Here is a 24,429-nt window from a genome sequence, read left to right as displayed (position 1 = left end):
AAGCCCAAAAAGCTACGAACCTCCGTAGGGGTCGTGGGTCTTGGCCAGGTATTCACGGCCTCAATCTTTTGGCTATCCACTCGAATACCGTCAGCTGCAACAATGTGGCCCAGAAATGCCACTGAGTTCAACCAAAACTCGCATTTGGAAAACTTCGCGAATAACTCTCGAGTTCGAATAACTCTCGAGTTCGAAGAACTCCAAGGACAACACGCAAGTGATCCGCATGTTCTGCCTCGGATCTAGAATACACTAGGATATCATCGATGAATACAATCACGAATAAATCCAGAAAAGGCCTGAATACATTGTTCATTAAGTCCATAAACACTGCCGGTGCATTAGTTAGCCCAAACGACATTACTCGGAACTCTAAATGGCCATATCTTGTTCTGAAAGCTGTCTTAGGGATATCTTTCTCCCTAACTCTTACTTGGTGATACCCGGACCTCAAATCAATCTTTGAAAACCATCTGGCACCTTGCAATTGATCAAATAAATCATCAATCCTCGGGAGGGGATACTTGTTCTTAATTGTCACTTTATTCAATTTCCTGTAATCAATGCACATTCTCAAAGAGCCATCCTTCTTCCGGACGAACAATACGGGTGCTCCCCACGGGGATGAACTAGGCCTAATGAAGCCTTTTTCAAGCAAGTCTTTTAATTGCTCCTTCAACTCTTTCAACTCTGCGGGTGCCATCCTATAGGGAGGAATATATATAGGTTTAGTGTCTGGCAACACATCAATCGCAAAATCTATCTCTCGCTCGGGAGGAAGGCCTAGAAGCTCTTCCGGGAACACATCCGGAAATTCGTTCATTACCGGAACTGACTGAAGATTCGGTGACTCAGCTTCTACATCTTGAACTCGCACGAGGTGATAAATACACCCTTTCGTGATCATCTTCCTTGCCTTTAGATAGGAAATAAACCTACCTTTTGGTGATGCCGAATTTCCTTTCCATTCTAAGAGTGGTCCTCACGAAAACTGGAAACGAACCATCTTCATTCGACAATCAACATTGGCATAACAAGAATCCAACCAATCCATGCCCATAATAACGTCAAAATCTACCATTTCTAGCTCATGCAAATCAATCATGGTACGACGATCACAAATCACAATCACACAATTCCTATATACTCGGCTAGCTATTACCGAGTCACCCACGGGTGTAGACACCTCGAAAGGTTTGATAGACTCCAGCTCAATTATAAATCGACCCGCAATATATGGAGTAACATATGACAATGTGGAGCCCGGATCAATCAAAGCATATACATCATGAGAGAACATCGATAATATACCTGTGACCACATCAGGAGAAGACTCAAGATCTTGGCGTCCAGCCAAAGCATAAATACGGTGCTGAGGACCGCTAGTGCTGGGAGCTCTGCCTCTACCTCTACCATGGCCGACTGGCGCATGTGAGCCTGGCCCCGCAGGGCGTACAGATGCCGAAGATCCGGCTACCGACCCTGATGGCTGGGTCCTACCTCTACCATGTACTGAGGGGCAATCACGCATAATATGGCCTGGCCGACCACATGAATAGCAAGCGTCTGAACCTGATCGGCACTGACCCCAATGCAACTTTCCACACTGAGAACATCATGGTACGGGTGGCCTTGGCTGGCCTGAATCACCTCTAAATTGAGACCCCGAATAACCCTGACTCGGCTCGGAACGAGTAGATCTGTCAAATCTCTGCCCCGTGAACTGTGGAGGTGTACTGGTCATAGAATAGCCTGAATGGCTGGGAAACGGCTGTCTGTGTCCGCCCCTGGACTCGCTCCTCGAACCCGAAGGTCTGGCCCTCTTGTTATGGCCCCTATCCTGCTCACGTTCATTTCTCCGCTGCTGTAGGTGTTCCTCTAATTCCTGAGCATGTGCCTGAATGCGTGCAATATCCATGCCATCCTGAAGGGACGCAGTCAAACATTTATCCATCAAGTGTGGCCCTAGGCCTTTCACAAACCGGTGCACCCGATCGCCCATATCCGCTACCATGGCCGAAGCATACCTAGCCAAGGAATTGAAGCGGAGACTATACTCTGTAGCACTCATGCTACCTTGCCTCATATTCAAGAATTTATCGGCCCTAGCTCGCCGAACTTCTGGAGGCATGTAGTGACGGAGAAAAGCATCGACAAACTCTTGCCACACCGGCGGAGGTGCATTGGCTCCCCGCGAAGCCATCCAAACTGTATACCACTGGATTGAGACATCCCTCAATCTGTATGACGCTAGCTCCACCGATTCGGTGTCTGAAGCATGTATCAACCGGAGCGTCCTTAGCATACCATCAATAAAGTCCTGGGGATCCTCCTCCAGTTTCGACCCAAAGAATTCCGGGGGTTTCAAAGCAATGAAGTCACGGGCCCTTGCACTAACAGTCCTGCCACCTTGCCCTGTGCTTGGCCTCTGAGTCTGGGCCGCAACCAACTGAGTCAACAAATTAATGGCCTCTCTCACATCTTGGCCTGAAGCATTCGGTGGAGGAGCTGGAGCTGGGGCTGAGGCTCCCACGTGCTCCTCAGTAATAGGCACTGTCTGGGAGGACTGAGATTGAGCCGCACTCTGGGACTCATCTTCCTCTACTACCGGTGGCGGTGCTCTTTCAGCCCGCTTTTCTGCCACCGTCTTGCCCTTTTGGGCTGCTGTAGCCTTTTTTTTTTAGGCATCTCTGAAATACACAACACACGATTTAAGAACAAGAATTTCTTACATCATAGCTCTATCGCACGATTCTTATGAAGAAAGAAGGTCATATATTCCTAAGATGTCCGCAGCTTCTCGTTTATAAGCGAGGCGCGCAACACACCCATAACCAAGACTCTACTAGACACGGCTCGTAGACACATCCTAGGACTGAACTGCTCTGATACCACTTTTGTCACGACCCGACTCGGGGCCGCGACGAGCACCCTCTTAGCTTACTCTTATACTTACATCTAGGTGATCCACATAATCATACATGCATTTCCATTCATTCGTCAACTAGTCCCATATGGACAACCGCACATTTATATCATCATAGGCATTCATGCCACATCAATATACATGGGCCAACGTGGCCGACAAAAGGATATACAAAACATAGGCCGACAAGGCCAAACACATCTACCCACACACACACCTGTCTATGAGCCTCTAAGAGTATAACATATCACATTAGCGGGACAGGGCCCCGCTATGCCCATAATTATATACACAAAAGAATGAGTACCCAAAAGATATGGCTCCGAAGGAGATGGAGCTCTCTATGAAATCTCCGAATAGGCAGCTAAGGATCAAATCTGCCTCCCTGCGCACCTGCGGGCATGACGCAGCGTCCACAAACAAAAGGACGTCAGTACGGAGAATGTACCGAGTATGTAAAGCATGATCAACATCAATATAGAAGCATGATAGATATCATATGAAGATAGCATAGGAGGGGAGACAGTAATATCATCATCATGTCGCTTACTTGCATACATCGTCGTTCGTATCCCATAGTAATACTCGTACCATACTTGTGCTCATATTCGTATACATGTCCTTATCCGTATTCCTATACATAGTCTTTTCACATTCATATTCGTATTATATACATAGTCATTTCATATACATAGCATACCCGACCTCATGGGATCGGTGTCTTATACATACTTGGCCAACCAAGGCTCAAGGTCATACATACCTGGCCCTACCAAGGCATCAGGGTTATCCGTACCCTCTGCAGAGGTGTGCGCGCGTTACGTAATCGTATACATACTTTATACATAATCATATACATACATATATATATATATATATATATATATATATATATATATATATATATATATCCTACCCGGCGTTATAAGCTCGGGGTATCATTATAGCCCTTCATAGGCACATATACATACATCATAGCTCGTAAGCATCTTTAATCTCATTTTACTCTCATCATCATTTCTATCCTCATCACTATCGTTACATCTACATTATGGACTTACTTGTCAAGCGAGGAACATAGTAAAATCATAGTACATATCAATGGTCGTGAGCTTATGAGCTCGGAATGCCAACCATGCGGAGACAACATACTCATATAGAGGAATTTAGGAATTTGGCCAAGAACCATGCCTTATGAAAGAAGGGTTAGCCTTACATACCTTTCCGTCGAACTATTCTACACTTGCACGTTCCCTTCCAATGCTAGCGTTTATACCTTCATTAATGTCATAACAATGGCCATTAGTCATTCACATTAACCACATTATCTAGATCCCTCAATTTGCCTCTAATTCACCCACATTCATGATTATAACACCCATCTTCGTCCATTCGTCTAAAGTGTTTAGTTCATGATCTTAATACCATTTATAACACATTCATATCACAACACAACAACATTCATAACTCAATTCAAACTATTTCTCAAAATGTCACTATTCATCATTCATGACCTAGTTGACCACATTTTCTACAATCCATGTATTTTAATTCTCCAATACCTCAAACATCTTGTAAAAATCATGAATCTTACCGTAGAAGTTGTAGGAACAAGCTTTGGTTGATAATACTCTTCTTTGAGCAAAACCCTAGTTTTTCTCCATTTGGATTTCTTGACTTGGATGATCCTTGATGATTCCCTTATCCTTGATTTACTTGTCTTAATGTTATGGATGACTTATAATCCTTGAAAACTCATAAAATAAATGTAGAGGGAAGTTCTAGAGAGAAGTGGTGTAATGTTGTAAATGAAATAAGACAAGTCTTGATCCTCATATTTAATGAATTGAAAAGTCTGTGCTGGGTGAACAGTGGTCGTCCATGGAGGTTTACGGTCCGTATTTCAGTTTACGGACCGTCCCCCGTGGTCGTTTTTAAGCTTAAGCAGAACCAGAAACTTTGGCCTGCATGCATGGTGATTTACGACCATGGTTTACGGGCCGTAAATCACTTTACCACCAGGTCGTATTATACCTCTTCCTCAGCTGGCAGAAAGTTGAAGTTTGGTATGCCTGTTTACGACCTGGCAGTTTACGGACCGTATACCAGTTTACGGTCCGTATTTGCACTATACGACCACTGGCAGAAAGCAGAAGCTTTTGCATGGCAGTTTACGACTGCCAGTTTACGGACCGTATTGCACTTTACGGTCCGTATTTTGCAATATACGACCACTGGGCAGTTTTGCCAACTTTCAATTTTTCTCATTTCTCGACTTTTCATTCTAATCATCCACATCCCTTTACATACATTTCCCATGAAACATTATACACTCGCACTCCTCGCACACCTCATTAGTTCATTTACTTGCGTACCATTCGGGAAATTTTCCGAGGTGTAACAGAAGCATCACAATAGACCGCGAAGTCCTTGCCCTCCACAGGTAAGGCTATGATTGGGGCTGTGTCAAAAGAAGCTTGAGATTTTAAAAGCTCTCCTCACAATCATCCGTCCACTGGAAGGGAACATCCTTTTGAGTCAATCTGGTCAAAGACGAAGCAATGGCAGCAAAACCCTGCACAAAATAGTGGTAATAACTGGCCAAACCCACAAAACTACGAATCTCGGTAACAATAGTGGGCCTCGCCACACCCCTCACAGCCTCAATCTTCTGTGGATCAACCATAATCCCCTCCTTGGACACCACATGGCCTAAGAATGCTATAGACTCTAACCAGAACTCACACTTAGAAAATTTAGCAAACAGACAATGTTTCTTCAACAACTCAAGGACGGTACGAAGATGTCTCTCATGCTCCACTCTACTCTTGGAATACACCAAGATGTCATCAATAAACACAATCACAAAAGAATCAAGGACTGGCCTAAAGATGCCATTCATCAAGGTCATAAATGTAGTTGGGGCATTAGTAAGCCCGAAAGACATCACTAGAAACTCATAGTGGCCATATCTTGTCCGAAATGATATCTTCAGAATATCCTCCGCCCTGATCTTCAAACGATGATAGCCGAAATGCAAATCAATCTTAGAAAACACGTAAGCACCCTGAAGCTGGTCAAATAGATCGTCAATACAAGGCATAGGGCAATTGTTCCGGATAGTGACCTTGTTCAACTGGTGATAATCAATGTACATTCTCATGGTCCCATCTTTCTTCTTCACAAATAACACAGGAGCACCCAAAGGGGAGATGGTCGATCTAATGAATCCCTTGCTCAATAAATCCTGCAATTGTTTCTTTCAACTCGGCAGGTGCCATCCGATATGATGGGATGGAAATAGGACGAGTACCCAGGTCCACATCAATACAGAAATAATGTCACAATCGGGTGGCATACCCAGTAAATCTGACGGAAGAACCTCCACAAACTCACTTACAATAGGAATAGACTCAAGGGGTGGAGATGCAACAGTCATATTACGAACATGCGCCAAATACGCTAAACACCCTTTACTTACTAACTTCTTCGCCCGAAGGAAGGAAATAATCTTCTTCGGAGCGGGACTAAGAACACCTCTCCACTCAAGCCTAGGGATGCCTGGTATGGCTAAAGTGACTGTCTTGGCGTGACAGTCCAAGATCGCATGATAAGGATAAAGCCAGGACATACCCAATATAATATCAAAGTCCACTATATCCAGAATCATCAAATCTACCCAGGTGTCATACCCCATAAAAGTAACTAAACAAGACCGGTAGACTCGATCAAGAGCCACAGAATCTCCGACTGGAGTAGACACATGAACAGGTATAGCTATGTTATCACAGGTTAAATCCCAACCAATGGCATGAAATGCAGATATATACGAATAAGTGGATCCAAGATCAAATAACAGAGATGCTGCTTTATGACGGACAGAAATGGTACCTGAGATCACAGCATTTGAGGCCTCTGCCTCGGGCCTACCAGGAAATGTGTAACAATAGGCTCCACCACGCCCAGCCTGGGTTCCCCTTCTCGAACTCTGAGTACCACCTCTAGCTGGCTGGGACCCACCTCTAGAACTATGGGAAATACCGTGGCCTGACTGAGCACCGCCTCTCTGAGAAGTCCCTCCTCGACCACCGGATGATACAGAAGTCCTCGGCGGCTAATAATCTCGCCTAGGTCAGGGACATCTCTTGGAAATATGCCCCACCTCCCCACAAAAGAAATAGGTAAGAGGAGTCGAATGCTAAAACATGGAAACTAAAGAATCGGATGAAATAGTCCTGTCCACTGGTTGAGAGAATGAGCTCTCAGGAGCTCTCTGTGTAGGTGGCTCACGAGAGGAAGCCGGTAATGCTGAATGTATGGGATGACCGAAATAGGGCTGAGGTGGCCTCGAAAATTGATTGGCACCCCTCGTACCAGAACCCCCAAAGCTACCAGTCTGACTTCGCCTCTTATCGCCACCACTAAAAGCATGGGCTTTGGCGCCCTCAACCATCGCATCATGCTCAATAATGGACTGGAAGGAAGCCCCCACAGACTCCATCTGAAGGCCAGGAATCTGTAGAGAGCCCACTAGTGCTCCAATAAAGCGTCTGATCCTATCAGCCTCGGTAGGAATCAACGGAGTAAAGTATCGGGCCAAACAGAGGAAGCGGGTCACATAAGACTCCAAGCACATGCCCCTCTACTCAAGGTGTAAAAACTGCTCCCTACTAGCTTCTCTCAAAGACCAGGGCACATACTTCTCAAGAAAGGCTTGGTAGAACTGAGTCCAAGTTAACGGAGGAGAACCCTTAGGTCTGCATGCTACGAAATACCTCCACCACATCTTTGCATCACCGAAGAAACTGGTAGGACACATAATCAATGCCTTGGGTCTCCACTATACCCATATGGTGCAGTAGCTCATGAATATCAAGAATAAACCTATAGGCATCCTCAGACGAAGTACCAGAGAACCTCGAGGGCTCTAACTTCCTGAACCTCCCCACCAGATGCTGATCAGCAACAGTCATAACGGTACCATCCATGGGCCTAATATCCTTCCCAAGGGCGGGTATAGCATCAATGCGGAAAGCCATAGCTGCGCCACGATGTGCTACCCGTGTGGGTCCCTGCTCAGGGGTCTGTGCCACAACCCTAGTCTGTGAACCCCCATCAGGAGTAGTAACACCGGCGGCCACCTACTGGGTATCAAGATGAAGTAGGACCCTGGCCATAGTGTCATGCATGGCCTGGTCAGAAGTAACCCCAGGCTGTGTCCATGCTGGGGCCACACCATCCTTTGCGGTCTGGTCTCTACCCGATTGATACTCGGGCTCAGGAGATGGAGACCTCTCTCGTCGCTGGCCCACCGTCGGAGCTCTACCCCAGGCTGGGGCAGCTCCGCGGACTCTCGCTCTGCCGTGTCCTCTGACTGTAGCGCGCCCTCGGGTGAATCAGTTCAACTTTATCCTCAATCATGATATAATACCATAGGCTTGCTACTTTTGTAGTTTCTAACTTTCTTGATGGAAGATTTGGTTGTTTCCACTTGTTTTGGGCCAAAATTTCGTGGGTGGAAGTTGGGGAAATATTCTAGAGGGTTGGGGAATGTTTTAGAGGTGTTGGATGATAAAAATAAGGGTGAAACCCCTTTTCTAGAGCTCTAGAGTCGGTTTGGACCGACCTAGAGTCTTCGGTTACTGTAGCAGATCGGTTACTGCTCTGTCAGCCTAACTTGTAACGTCCATAATTCTCTGCTCCGATATCGTATCAACGAGCGATTTATGAGTTGGAAACTAGACTCGACGAACTTCATTTTAGGCTTTTGAAACACCTTAGAACTCCTAATATACTAGGAGATATATCCCTCCAAATTTGACCCAAAATTCTGCCAACTTTTTTTCAAATTTTCGACAAACTTATTTTCTTTGATTTGCTTGGTCTCGAAATCTTCCGAAACTCTTCATACATGATATTTATCATTATTAATACTTTATAATAGTCATGTCCTTTGGTTTCAAGGTTGTCCTTCCAGGTTACAACTTACGAGATTATAATTCATTTTTTACTTCATTTTCCCATGGCTTGTACCTTCCAAAACTTCATGGGACGTCTCCGATACTCCATTAATACGGTGAAGTACGTGGCATGCTCATGCTATAAAAGTGTGAGGTGTAACACTATTATTATAAGCAAACTCAATGAGAGGTAAGTGTCATCCCAATTACCCTTAAAATCCAAGACACATGCTCTCAACGTGTCCTCAAGGGTCTGAATAGTATGCTCTGCCTGACCATCTGTCTGCGAATGAAAAGCTATGCTGAGGTTTACCTTGGTACCCAGTCCTTTTTTAAAAGATTTCCAAAAATGGGTCGTGAACTGGGCACCACGATCTGAAATAATAGACACTGGAGTCCTATGCAATCTAACAATTTCCTTGATATACAACTTGGTATAATCCTCTGCAGAATCTGTAGTCTTGACTGGCAAAAAGTGTGTTGACTTAGTAAGTCGATCAAAAATAACCCAAATCAATTCGTGCCTCCTAGCTGAACGAAGTAGACCTGTTATAAAGTCCATATTGATTATCTCCCATTTCTAAATAGGAACATCAATATTCTGAGCCAACCTACCAGGCCTCTGATGTTCGGCTTTCACTTGCTTACAATTCGAGCACCTAGCCAAAAAATCTACTACATTCTTTTTCATATCGTTCTACCAATAGATTTCCTTCAGATCATGATACATTTTCGCGCCACCTAGGTGAATAGAATACCTGGAATGGTGAGCTTCTGACATGATTCGCTCTCTGAGTCCATTCACATCTGGAACACATAATCTACTGTGGTATCTCATGGTACCGTCATCTCCCCCTTGTTCAAACGTCATTGTTTTATGCTTGTGAATCCCCTCTTTCAGCTGCAACAAGTAGGGATCAATATACTTCTTCTCTTTAACTTCAACGACTAAAGAGGAATGAGATCTATTATGAACAACAACACCTCCATTCTCAGAGTCCAAAATTCAAGCTCCAAGACTGCCCAAACGGTGAACTTCCTTGGTTATAATCATCGTATCTGCATCAAAATGAGCTAAACTTCCCATGGAACCCTGACTGAGAGCATCGGCTACTACATTCGCCTTCCCTAGATGATAGAGTATGCCTACATCATAGTCCTTAAGCAATTCGAGCCATCTTCTCTACCTAATATTCAGTTCCCTTTGCTTGAAGATATACTGCAGGCTTTTATGATCAGTGAAAACATCAACATGCACTCCATACAAATAATGACGCCATATCTTAAGTGCAAAAACCTTAACTGCCAACTCTAAGTCATGAGTTGGATAATTCTTTTCATGAGTCTTAAGCTGTCTAGACGCATAAGCCACAATTTACCGTGCTGCATTAAAACACATCCGAGACCAATTCTTGAAGCATCACAATAAACCACGAACCCTTTGGTTCCTTCTGGTAGCGTCAAAACAGGAGCAGAAGTCAATCTCTTCTTCAACTCTTTGAAACACTGTTCACATGAATCTGACCATTGAAATTTGACTTTCTTATAAGTTAGCTTAGTCAACGGAGCTGAGATAGAGGAAAATCCCTCAACAAAACGCTTGTAATAGCCTGTCAGACCCAAGAAACTTCTGATATATGATGTTGAGATGGGTCTGGACCAATTCTTAACAGCGTCAATTTTATGAAAATCAACTTTTACTCCTTCGCCGGAAATCACATGGCCTAAGAATGCCACTGACTTAAGCCAAAACTTTGCATAAAGCTCACGATCCTTGAGTATCTGCAATACTATTCTAAGATGTTCTACATGATCAGCCTCACTACGGGAATACACTAATATGTCATCAATAAACATTATGACGAATAAATCAAGATAAGGCTTGAAGACACTGTTCATAAGATCCATGAAAGTTGTTGGTGCATTCGTCAACCCAAACAACATGACAAGAAGTTCTAAATGACCATAGCAGGTCCTGATGGTAGCCTTATCTGAGGTCAATCTTGGAATAATATTGAGCACCCTGAAGTTGATCAAATAAGTCATCGATTCTGGGAAGGGGATACTTGTTCATAATAGTGACCTTGTTCAACTGACAGTATTCTATACACATAAGCAAGGATCTATCTTTCTTTCGGACAAACAAGACCGATGCGCCCCAAGGTGAGACATTTGGTCTAATAAGTCCCTTGTCAAGAAGGTCTTTCAACTGAACTTTTAATTCTTTCAACTCTACTGGAGCCATTCTATATGGCGGAATAGATATCGGCTTAGTGCCGGAAATTAGATCAATACCAAAGTCAAAATCTCTCTATCGGGCGGGACTCCGGGTAGATCCTCTGGGAAGACTTTTGGAAACTTACTGACAATTAGTACTGACTGAAGAGCTGGAGTTTGGGTATCTGAATCCCTGAATCGAACTAAATGATAGATATACCCCTTGGAAATCATCTTTCTGGCTTTAGATAGGAAATAAATCTACCCTTGGGTACTATTGAATTACCCTTCCACTCTAGAACTGGTTCATTAGGAACTCAAATCTCACTATTTTGATTTTACAACCCACTATAGCCAATTCATACCCATGATTACATCAAAGTCTACCATTTCTAATTATGTTAAATCAGCTATAATTCTGCGATGATAGACTAAAACTGGGAAACCCTTATAAATTCGTCTAGCTAAAACTGATTCCCAACTGAGGTGGACACCTCAAAGGGTTCATACAACTTTTCTGGTTCAATCTCAAATTTCTTAGCAATAAATGGGGTTACATAAGATAAGGTGGATCCTGGCTCTGGGCATAAACAACAAAAGTGAAAGTTGTTAGTGTACTTGTGACAATATCTGCACTTGCCTCTGTATCCTGATGACCTGCCAGCACGTACAGACAATTATGAGCACCTGTTGTATTGCCGGACTTTGCGGCTCCACATCTCTGCTGGGCTTGAGAATTACGAGCAACTGCTGAATTTGTGGACTGGGCCACATTACCTCCGGTATCTTGTCTAGCTGACCTATAATCTCTCTGAAAATGGCCCTGCTGGCCACACCCATAGCAAACATCCATACCCATGTGACACACCCCTGGGTGTCTCTTACCACATTTGCTGCAAATCGAAATATCATAAGTCTTCTGACCCACACTAGCGTGAGAATAGAAGTAAGTCGGCTTGGAATTCTATCTCTTTTTATTGTTCCTGAACTTTGGGACAAGGGCACTGGTTGCTGATGGAGCGGGTCCTGAGAGCTGTGCTTAAAGAATTTTCTGCCTTAACCTCCCCCATGACTGAAGTTACCTGCAGACTTAGCTCTTTTACTGACTTCCCTCTCTTTCTCTTTCTGAAGAGCTTTTTCTTCTTTCATTTGGTCCTCATTTGTTACACCTCAAAAATTTTCGCGTTATTTGCATCGTAAGTAAACTAACGTAAGCTCGAAGGGGTCATGTAACCCTTATAAGGTTAATAAATACTCTTAACAAGTGTTAAGCAAGTATCTAAAGGTTCCGAGATCAAGCAAATCGAAGAAAATAAGTTTGTCGAAAATTTAGAAAACATTTGATGGAATTTTGGATAGAAATTTTGGGTCAACTTTAGAGAGGTATATCTCCTAGTATATCAGGAGTTTTGAAGTGTTTAGCCTAAAATGAAGTTCGTCTAGTGTAGTTTCCAACGCAACAAACCGTTCATCAATACGACATCAAAGTAGGGAGTTATGGGCATCTTAAAATGGACTGTCAGAAGCCCGCCAACCTACGCGGAAATTCTAGAAGCCACTTAAAAAGGCCCAACAATTTTGGCCCATTATCCCAAAATCGAATTGGACTACTATATATACCCCTTAAGTCATCTAACTCATCTCATTTTTCACATTTCTCATCTCCACACCTCTCTAGAATCTCCGACAGCATTTGTCTAATCTCCAAACCCCCCTAAACATATCCCAAATCCTCTAGAATATTCTTCCAACTTCCACAACATGCACATATATTTCTACAAGTCTATATGTGTTATATCCCGTCTTTTGTACGTCGAATTATTCGTAAGCTAATCGACATAAGTTTAAGGACAAGATTATTTTGGGATATGAGACCAGGGCTTTTAATTCCCGATTTTATTATTGCTCGGTTTACTAATTAAGTATAATTAGTGTAGAAATATTATTGGAGATTAGGAAACTAATTAACCATAATTAGATTATTAAGTAGGGATTAGTGATTAATTAAGATTAATTAAGTTAATTATGTTTGGAGTGGGACCCACTCGTAATTAATAAAAAAAAACAAATAAAATATAATCAAAGGATGAGTCACTATGATGGACACGTGTAGGATTAGTAGGATACATATAAGTAGCAAGTTGATGACTAGAATTAGGCATTTTAGCACATTGTCATCTTCATTGCAATTTTTTTTTTTAAAAAGGAGAAAACATGAGCAGCCATGGTTGTTGGCTCACGGCCAGCAGTGGTTTAAAAAAAAAATCTTGCTTAGATTAGATTCTAAGGTAATTTGCAAGTCCAAGGAGGTGATAGCAACATTGGGTATTGAATTGAGGAAGAAGAAATGGTGCAATTGGTGCAAGTGAGTATAGAATTTGCTCCGATTAAATTAAGGTAAGATTTTCTCATTTTATGGTATAATTGGATTAATGGTGTTGTAATGGAAGGATTAAAATTGGATTAGATGAAATTGGAAGTAAGAAATTGCATGAATTCGTTGATATTGGGAATTGTAGTTGTTATATGGAATTGTTGAGTTGAAAAGATTAAAAGTGTGGTTTATGTCATATGTTGTTGTTTGTGTTATTGCCATGTTGTCGTTGATATGGCTTCTAAATTTGGAAGGAAGAAGTGTATAACGTATCGTATATAAAGCGTATGTTGGTCTGTTTGGCTTATGATCTTAAATGTTAATGATTTGGATTGGAAAAGGATTGAGAAAGGTTATTGGATTGTTTGAGTTGTTTATGGGCTGAATGGTAAGGATTTGATATGGATATTTCTATTACTATCGTTGTTGGTATTACTGTGATAACAGAAAGTTAATTGGAAGTTCGGGTTAGGCAAGTCATATAGGGGAAATGCTGCCCGATTTCCGTTAAGTTCTTAACTAATAGAAATCCTAATCAAGAAAGTATGAATTGAAGAATGATTCCTATAGGTAATTGGTTGCATATTTATAAGCTAGAAAGTATAGTTTACTAACGGTAGCGTTACTTTCATATCGAATAGGCTAAAGGGGCGGCGAAGCGAACTTGACTACAGTTAACCTATAACAGGTATGTAAAGTTAACCCTTCTTTCTTTTTGGTATGATCTTTATGAAACAAACAGACGACGTATATATGACTCCAAAGAAGCTCCTATTCTTAGAGCCACTAGGATGGCTAATGTTCTTGATTCCCAGAACTTATTTTATTATGTCTTGATACGTATCTATGATTTCTGAAGTTCTATTTGATTTGTTCCACGGTGACATTCGAAGGGTACTGGATATGATTATTGTCTTGATTTTCAAATGATAGTCCATTTTGATTATTCTATCGAGTCTCAGTTAATTTGCATATAGTTGCTCACTACTCTGCTCATGCATGCCTCAATATATCTTTCACCGAGTCCCGGGCCGGGTATGTTATCGTGCACAGTTTCACTGCATTGTTCACCGAGTCCCTCACTAGAGGACCGGGTGCGGTATATATATATATATATATATAATGATATGATGATATGTTTATGGCGGCCAGGATGGTATATGATGACTTTATTCACCGAGTCCCATAATGGGCCGGGTATGATATATGATATTGACATGCATGATTTATGTTTCAAAAGGCAAGTGTTTTGGTATTCTGGATGTTATACTTGTCTCCTGTGCTCCCTATTTCAGTTATGATCCTCTTTACTGTATTTCATGTTTTACATACTCAGTACATATCTCGTGACCCCCTTTCTTCGGGGGGCTACGTTTCATGCCCGCAGGTACAGATAGTCGGTTTGGTGACCCTTCAACATAGGACTTCTACTCAGCTGTCTTGGAGAGCTCTGTTGTTCCGGAGCCTAGACTTTCGGTACAGATCTTATGATGTATATATATGTTTATCCAGGGGTACGGCGGGGCCCTGTCCCGTCATAATGCACTATCGACACTCTTAGAGGTCTGTAGACATAGGTGTGGGTTGTGTATAAGTTTGTTCAGCTGTGTCTATACGATGTGCTATGGATATATCGATATGTAGTGGCAACCTTGTCGGCTTGCGTATCATTTTATGATTCAATTGGTTGTGACTCCTCAGGAGACAGTTTATCTGAATATAATTATATGATGATGTTATGAACCTTTGGAGTTCGTTGGAAGTCCCCATATTGTTCATAGATTCAGTTTGATTATATTTGACAGGTACGTATATGAATGTCCAGCTCGGGCACTAGTCATGGCCCACGGGGTGGGGTCGTGACAGTATGACAATTTTGGGTCATTTTTATTTCATTTTTAACATAGCCTCAAGTCCTAGGAAGTCTAGAGACTTCTCCAAACATATTCCAACATATTTCCAAGCCCAACCTAAGGATCAAAGTGAAGATTAAAGTGGTTAAGGGTTTTCAAGTGAGGTCTACACTTGTCTCCTCTTCTTGAAGATATTTGGGTGAGTATTTTTAAGGTGAAGTAACCATGGAATTGAAGTGTTCTTGAATTTTGAGGTAAGATTTCATCTTAGTTTCATGTTTATGAGTTTGTTTGGTAATTATGTTAAGATTTGAGGAGGAGAAAATTGGAGGAAAAGTTCAAATATGTATTTGATGATATTTTGAGTTGTGAATTAACTTGAGTTATAATAATTAGTATGTTTTGAGCATAACCTTATTATGAGGGATAATAATGATGTTAAGGAATCGTCGTATACGAGTGTATAAGGGGTTGTATGAAGTTGTTGTTATGGAATGATTATGAAACGAAGTTTTGGGATTGAATGGAGTATAGTTTGAATGTAATATTTTGAGTATGAAATTGTTGATGTTTTATTGTACTTTTGGAGTTGTTGTGAAGATAGGAGTGAGTAGAAGATATAGGGGAGATGCTGCCCGAATTTCAGCAGATTTTAAGGGGATCTAATTTGAAGGCTTAAGACAAGCATATGACGATAAGCCTAACAATAGTATGAATGGTTTTATTTGGAGATTACGAGACCACGTATGATCTTATATAGATTGCAAGACGGGCAGTAAGTTGAAAATTCGAGAAATAAGCTTCCAGGTATATTAAGGTTGTTCTTTCTTTGCTTTGGCATGACTTCTACTATTGAGCCACCTTTGACGATTCACACCAAGATGTGCTATTCATGAAGATTATACTCAGGTTACCATAACCCTAGTGTAATAATTCTCTCCAGTTAAGGACATGTATAAAAATAGTTGGGTTATATAAGATGATAGAATGACAAAAGGAATAACTAGTGTACATGTTGTTTACAGGCTATTATGTTGCCTTTAAGTTATCATTATATGTTTGTATATACCTGACCTACGGGTCATGGAGTTTATTATACCTGACCTATAAGTCATGGACTTGATTATACCTGACCTACGGGTCATGGAGTTGTTACCTGACCTACGAGTCATAGAGTTGATTATACCTGACCTACGGGTCATAGAGTTTCTTATACCTAACCTACGGGTCATGGAGTTGATTATACCTGGCCTATGAGTCATGGAGTTATCTATGCCTGACCTTCGAGCCATGGAGTTATATCTATAGAATTATGTTATCTTGCCTCAGATGAGAGGCAACCCAGGTAGAACACCTCCAGATTCTTTCTTGAGATATCCATAGTACAATTTGTTATTTTATTTTAGTTGTTATCTTGCCTTACATACTCGGTACATTGTTTCATACTGACGCCTCTTTTGCTTGGGGGCGTTGCGTTCATACGCACAGGTTTAGGTAATTGAACAGACCATCCAGCTCAGTAGGCCTTCCACTTAGCCACAGTCAGTGCGCTCCACTTGGTCCAGAGTTGTAGTCCCTTTGTAGTATGCTATTTTGATATGTATATATGGGTATGACGGGGCCATGTCCTGTTTTTTCTACAGCTCGGGATCCCTAGAGGTCTGTAGACAGTTATATGTAGTTGGGGTGTTATGTAGCTTTGTTGGCTCTCAGTCTTGTTGTTCAGCTTACATAGCAGCCTTGTCGGCTTGCTCTGTTGTGTAATTATATTTTGGGTGTGTGTGCCCAGTTCAGAAGAGAGCCTCGCTGACTTGTTGGTATTGTCTGTGTGCAGATAGGCTTTATTGGTTTAAGTTGGGGGTTACTCCCAAAGTTTCAGATTTTGAGTGGTTAGCTCGGGCCTAGGTTAGCATCGAGTGCCAGTCATGCTACTCCAGATTCAGGCGTGACATCATTACCCTATACAAAAGCAACTATCTTGGCTATGGCTATGTTGTTGCTCTGAGCAGCTGCATTTGCGTCACCGTGCAAATCAGATTTGATTCCAAGCACAAGTCTCCTAACTAAGGCCTTCATATCGGGAACCATATGGGGAGCATGCTTGGGCAACGAAATAAACTTATGATAATATTATTGAATTATCATGTTATTCTGCCTTTGTCTCTCGAATTCAATAGCCTTTGCTTCCCTGACCTCAATTGGCATGAAGTGGTCAAAAAAAGCATCTGCAAACTCATCCCAAGTATTAGGAGGTGCATCTTCCCCTCGGGATTGTTCACATGACTCATACCAGATATGGGCCACATCCTGTAACTAAAAGCACCAAACTCCGCTAATTCTATCTCAGTAGCATGCATAAAACGGAACATCTTCTGCAGCCCATCTATGTAGTTCTGCGAATCCTCCTCTGCCTTAGTCCCTGTGAACACTAGAGGTTTCATCCGCATAAATTCCTGAGTCCTGGAACTAGTAGATCCTCTATTAGCACTGACGCTAGGAGCCGTTTCCTGACGTTGAGCCTGATTAGCCACAATCTGGATGAGCAACTGAATAGTTCCCCTAACATCTATATCTGAAGCATTAGGAGGTGTAGTTGTAGAATTAGCTGGGGTGGCCGTCTGAGCCTAAGTGTTCCCTTCTGTGGCTGTATCAGCGGTAGCCCTCTGGCTAGTAGTTGTATTCCTCTTGTTGTACTTTCCTTTTGGAGCCATTTTCTGAAATATGTAATTCGCACGAATTAGAAGAATTGCTGAAAGTACTATTGTAACTGCACGATCTAGAGTATGAAAGAAGTGAGACAATCCTGACTGTCTTGGTGGTCAACTATTTATATGTGTGGGGCCCTTACACATATAAAAGTGACCCTATTGGATACGATTTCATAGACTCCCTAAGACACTTGAACCTAGTGCTCTGATACAAAGCTTTGGCACGCCCTAAACCATGGTCTGGCGGTAAGATGACACTCGATGCCTAATTGCATGCGACCGAGCGAACCACATGGCTTGCTGACTCAACATGGGCATGAACTGATGTGGAATAACCGATGAACATGCATAATTTAAGTAAAGAGTGGGACCATAAATCATAAGTCTAAAAATATCATAATGTGGAATAGTCTGAATAAACATAATAATAATAACGAGCCAAAATGGCTAGACGACTCAGAATATCTGACATAACATAAATGACTAGTCTATGAAACCTCTATCATGAATCTGATCTGTAAATCATACTTGCTGGGACAAGGCCCCCAGCATAACTTAACATGCTAAACATGACATGAACTAAATAAAGATAACACCCCGAATAAGATGGGGCTCACTAACAAGCTGATACGAGCAAATCCTACTGAGCAGATACGTCGTCCTATAAGTCCGTACCTGTATCGTGAAATGCAGGCCCCTGGGCAATAGAAGGGGACGTCAGCACATTGAATGTATTGGTATGTAAAGCAACTGAATGAAATAAATATGGCACATGAAATAACAAGATGAGAGCTGAAACTGAAACTGAAACCTGGTCATGAACATGAATATACATATATATATATATATATATATATAACATGAGTAAAAACGTTATAAGTGGGGAGCGCATAAATATAACCGACAATATGAATCACTATGTGGATACGTGAAGTTTGGTACCTGACCCGACCAGCAGAGTTCTCATACCTTGCCAGGGATATAAGATATAAACTTGGCATGAAAGGATAATCAATAAAGCATGAAGGAATTTTCCTAAACATAGGCGGAGCGATCCTTATCCTACGGTGGCTAGCGTAGTTTCAGGCTATTAAATCCTTCTCGGTAATCTGTGCAACTCCCAAAAGCATGAACATAATATAGGTGGTATTTGGGCCCATGGTGTTTGATAAAACATGACTTGCATTATACATGGATGTAGTTACATAATATACTTGCATGAAAACATGTAACATTTAGAGTGTTCCATGAAAATAAACATAGAAATTAATAACTTGCATGTAAGAACCCAAGGAATGCAAAGGATGGGTTTTTCATGGATTACGGACAGATTCTCAATAACCAAATGGAATGAACACAATAACGAACTATGTATAGAAACATGGTACATCATGGTATATTGACTTAGGGTTATCATGAATATACCTAAAACCCTAGTTTTGGTTAACTTTTATATAATCATGGAGGAACGTGGCATAGGGAAGAACAAAGATGTTTCCACACGTGGATAGAAGTCCTGCATACCTTGTTTGCTCCAAAGACTTGAGAAAGTTTGAATCTTTGAATAAGAATTCCCAAAATCTTAAGTCTTGAACCTTGAGGTGGGTTTTCTTGAATATCCTAGGTTAAGAACAATGAATTCATGTTTGATAATCATTAACATATATTAGAATTCACTTGGGGGTGATTAGAACGAACTTACCTTAGTGTTCTTGGTGATGGAGGAGGAGAACAGGTCGTTCTAGGGTTTAGGGACTTGTAAAAATAAAAATTAAAACTGAAACCAAGTATTTATAGGTTCTGGTGTGCATTGAGTTTTACGGACCAAATTACGGTCCGTAAAAATCGGACCGTAATTAACAATGTCAATTTCCAGAATGTCCAGTAAAACACCTCCTTAATTATGGTTACTGGTGCGGGCCGTAATTCATTTGACGGTCCGTAATTCTGGTCGTAATTTTTCATGTCTAATTTCTAGAATCCAAAGTGGATTTGATGCTTTTTCACGGACTGGGATACGGTCTGTAATCTGTTTTACGGTCTGTAACTTTGGATGTAAAACTTGATCTCCTGAACTACAGCAAAATTTCAACTCCGACATTCTCCATCTGATTTTCTAAGTCCTGGATTAAGGTCATAGCTTAAGTTAAAGATACAAGGTGTTACAACTTCCACTCTTTCACTTGATAAAATGTTCTCATATTTGAGCTATTAGGAGCAACATGTTTCCTTGGAGATACAAATTCCCATTGCAAAGAAAAACGTAAAATCTATTAATAGCACCAGAAAACATACTTAAGTAAAAAAAGCATTCTAACAACGACAAGTGTTTCCATCCTTTTTTCCTGCTATGCAAAAGCAAGTGTCTTTTCAACTTTCTTTTCTTGTCAGCAAACTTTGAACAAAAAATAATATTTGTTATTGGATAGCGTAAGCAACAACTAATTTGGCTTTGAGCATACATTAACACTTCTAAGAACTTCTCTGTGGATAACAATTAGCATGTTTTAATAGTACAAGTACATGTAGAGAAGGCTAAAAGAGTAATACAAAATTTTAGCAGCCACTAAAAGTAAGGTGTAGCCTTAATTGGAGATGTGACACCTTTAGAAGGAGATATGTTTTTCTTGATCGACATTTCACTCTAGTATTTTGTGCGACAAACAAAGTTGGAGTTTGGAACAACCCCAAAATAGTGGGATAATTATGTTGGTAAGAAGCCTCACAATTTCCCCGTTCTCAAAGGCTTAAATACAACAACAACAACAACCCAGTGAAATCTCAAAGGCTTAAATATGGTATTAAAATCAAAAGTAAAATTTACTATTTCTTAGAGATGTTATGATTTTTGAAAAATGAAAAAGAAATTTGACATCACATAATTAAATCATTAACGACATTCTTAAAAGATACTAATAACACATGTATACACTAAAGATGAACTTTACAATGTTAAAATCGTATTTAAAACAAAACAATGAATCCTATTTTCTAATATTTAAAAAATAAATATTTAAAGATCAACCTAAGAAAATTTCTTCCAACGGTAGATCTACGTACCACCTAAAGAATATAAGTTTGCAAGAACCAAATTTGAATCTCACTTCCTGACAGCATGTAACAATTAATTAGCACCACTAGCCTTCCAAGCTCTTTTTCATTCCCCAAAGCCAACGCGTTGGTATAATTTCATTTTTGGTATCACAAGTAGCATTTTCAAGTGCTTTAACAACATGAAAATTGAAACCAATAAATTCAAAATTAATGCCGCCACAAAATTAAACTGGTTTAAGTAAAATCCAATGCCGCCATAGTTTTCGTATAACTGATCACAAGTATTTTCTACCAAGTCCAGCTAAATAGATGTGATGAAGACGTGTTTTGACTATTAAATTATTAGATATATTTTTAATATCTATATTTGAGCAATATAGCTACCATAAGACAAATTCAAGATACTATAATATTGCCAGGCAAATAGATGAAAAGTTCAACTAACATATCCCTTGAAATCCTCCTTATTGCATGCATGTATAACCTATATAAAGAGATATGAAAAACCAACGAAATATCAAAATTTGATTTGCTTTTAGCACATTTTTCTCTAAGCTTCTAGGATCTGAGAAAAAATGGCTCAGTATTACAACCTAACCTTCGTCTTCCTGCTCACATTGCTATGCTTTACGCATGAGCACATAATAACCACTGCAAATGCGCGTCACCTTCTAGAGATGTTTCTCACTGAAATTCCTAAACGAGAATTCCCGAAAGCTCCAACCTTGCAGAAGCATGAGTTTCCAAGTGTGTCAAAGCCCGAGCTTACATCTTGGAAAATGCCTGAGGTCCCAGCTGTGCCAAAGCCCAAGCTTCCATCTTGGTCAAAGCCTGAGGTTCCAGTGGCACCAAAGCCCTATCTTCCATCGTGGCCAAAGCCTGAGGTCCCAGCTGCGAAGCCTGAGCTTCCATCTTGGCCAATGCCTCAGGTCTCAGCTGCGCCGAAGCCCGAGCTTCCATCTTGGCCAAAGCCTCAGGTCCCAGCTACACCGAAGCCCGAGTTTCCATCTTGGCCAAAGCCTGAGGTTCCTGCTGTGTCGAAGCCCGAGCTTCCATCTTGGAAAAATCCTGAGGTCCCAGCTGCACCAAAGCCTAAGTTTCCGTCTTGGCCAAAGCCTGAGGTCCCAGCTGCACCGAAGCCCGAGTTTCCATCTTGGCCAAAGCCTGAGGTCCCAGCTGCGCCGAAGCCGGAGTTTCCATCTTGGCCAAAGCCAGAGGTCCCAGTTGCACCAAAACCAGAATTTCCATCTTGGCCAAAGCCTCAGGTCCCAGCTGCACCGAAGCCCGAGTTTCCATCATGGCCAAAGCCTGAAGTCCCAGCTGCGCCGAAGCCCCAGCTTCCATCTTGGCCAAAGCCTGAAGTCCCAGCTGCGCCGAAGCCCCAGCTTCCATCTTGGCCAAAGCCTGAGGTCCCAGCTGCGTCGAAGCTCGCATTTCCATCTTGGCCAAAGCCTCAAGTCCCAGCTGCGCCGAAGCCCAAGATTCCATCTCGGCCAAAGCCTCAGTTCCTAGCTACGCCGAATACCGAGTTTCCATCTTGGCCCAAGCCTGAAGTCCCTGCTGTGCCGAAGTCTGAGTTTCCATCTGGGCCCAAGCCCTCGCTTTCTCCATCACACAAATCCTCTACTCCTTGAGTAACTATGGTTTCCTTCATGTGCCATGACACACATATTTTATTAGCAGAATAATTCATTTGTAGTATTTGATCTCGAATGTACCTTGTTTCACGAGTTATTAAGTCATACATATATGTATTTCTTACATGGTGTATTAAAGCTATAATCAATGTGACATTCGGGAGTTACTTTGATGTATAAGTACTTGTCATTAGCCATTTTAGATTTTGCTCAGTCGTTGATATTCGTTGATTCTTTACCTCTCTGCTTTCAGCGAAATGTTGCCATTGTTGCAATTAATCAACCTTTTTGGAAAAACTTTCATATTACGTCCAATCTTTCATTTATGTCAACGAAAATAACTTTGTTATTAGTGGAACTACATGTCTAGTAGTTATCACTTATCAGACCAAGATATTGTAGTTAATTTTATCAAAACTAAAATTATCAATCTATTGTTGTTTCTTAAAAAGAATTTTGAGGCATGTGATCTGTGAGCAATCATGGACATGTCTGTTATGAATTTACAAGGTTTCTTCATTTATAACATGGGTCACAACGACTAAAAATTAGATATACAAATAAAATTTTATTTACCTCAGCTTTTTAAAATCTATTTTAATTACTCTAGCCACGAATGGCTAAAATTCCTATAGTAGATTAATACATTTCATTTGAACAAATAAATTAGTACATTTCATATAAAACCCATAATTCTATGTACAGTAGGAATAAACCAGCAACACGACAATCATATTAACATTGTGCTATATCCTGTTTAGTAATAGATGTGAGGTGACTCTCTTTTGCTAGTTTTGGTTAATTTGGTTCATAAAAATAGGGAACAAAATATAAGAAACAATGTAAGAGGGAACAAAATATAAGAAACAATGTAACTACATTGTGATTTACCAATTTAGCGGTGTACAAAACTTGTAGGAGTATTATGTGATGTCTAACGAGTCAAACCTCTCTATAATGGCAATGTTTTTCATAACTACTATAGTAAGGTGTTGTTATATATGTATACTGACATTTGACGTATAGATCTCATTTACCTGTTATAAATAAAAGTACGCAAACAATTATTTTTTCTGTACTTTTTATGTTAGAAACGAAAACAATATACTTGTTAATTTTAAAATCTCAATTTTTTTTCCATAACTCATTAATTAAAAATTGAAAAGATTAATAAATTACTAATAAATCCATAACTAGTTGTACAATATCAATAAAGAATTAAAATCTAAGCAACATATGCATTTAAAATTAATTGAGAATCTAATTATTTCAAGTGTGACATAAGAATTTTATAGATATAGGTTGTTTCGTAAATTTTTGCTCTCTTAATGATAATATAACGCTTAAATTGAAGAAGAATTTCGTCCAAATTTTCAGCAAAAGAGAATTCAATAGCTTTCCCTGAAAGGTTATCTAAGAGCTTAAGAGTTGACTTAAAATAGACTAATTATAGCTACGAAAATCAAGGAAATAAGTATCAAATTTATACAAAATCGGTGGATAGAAAATAGGTGATTTTGAAAATTTTCAAGACTAAATCAGATCATTATGAGAAATATACTTGTTTCCTTTTAGATTTTTGTACTTGAAATTTACTATGTGCGTGATATTAATGATGATTATCATATAGATTTTTATACTTTATTTTATATATAAATATTTCTTACAAAATAGTATTACACTATGTGTTGAGTATGGCT

The sequence above is a fragment of the Lycium barbarum genome, chromosome 12 (assembly GCF_019175385.1).
Source record: "Lycium barbarum isolate Lr01 chromosome 12, ASM1917538v2, whole genome shotgun sequence".
NCBI classification, from domain to species: domain Eukaryota; kingdom Viridiplantae; phylum Streptophyta; class Magnoliopsida; order Solanales; family Solanaceae; genus Lycium; species Lycium barbarum.
The sequence above is the reverse complement of the archived record's forward strand: the minus strand, read 5'-3'. Positions refer to the sequence as shown.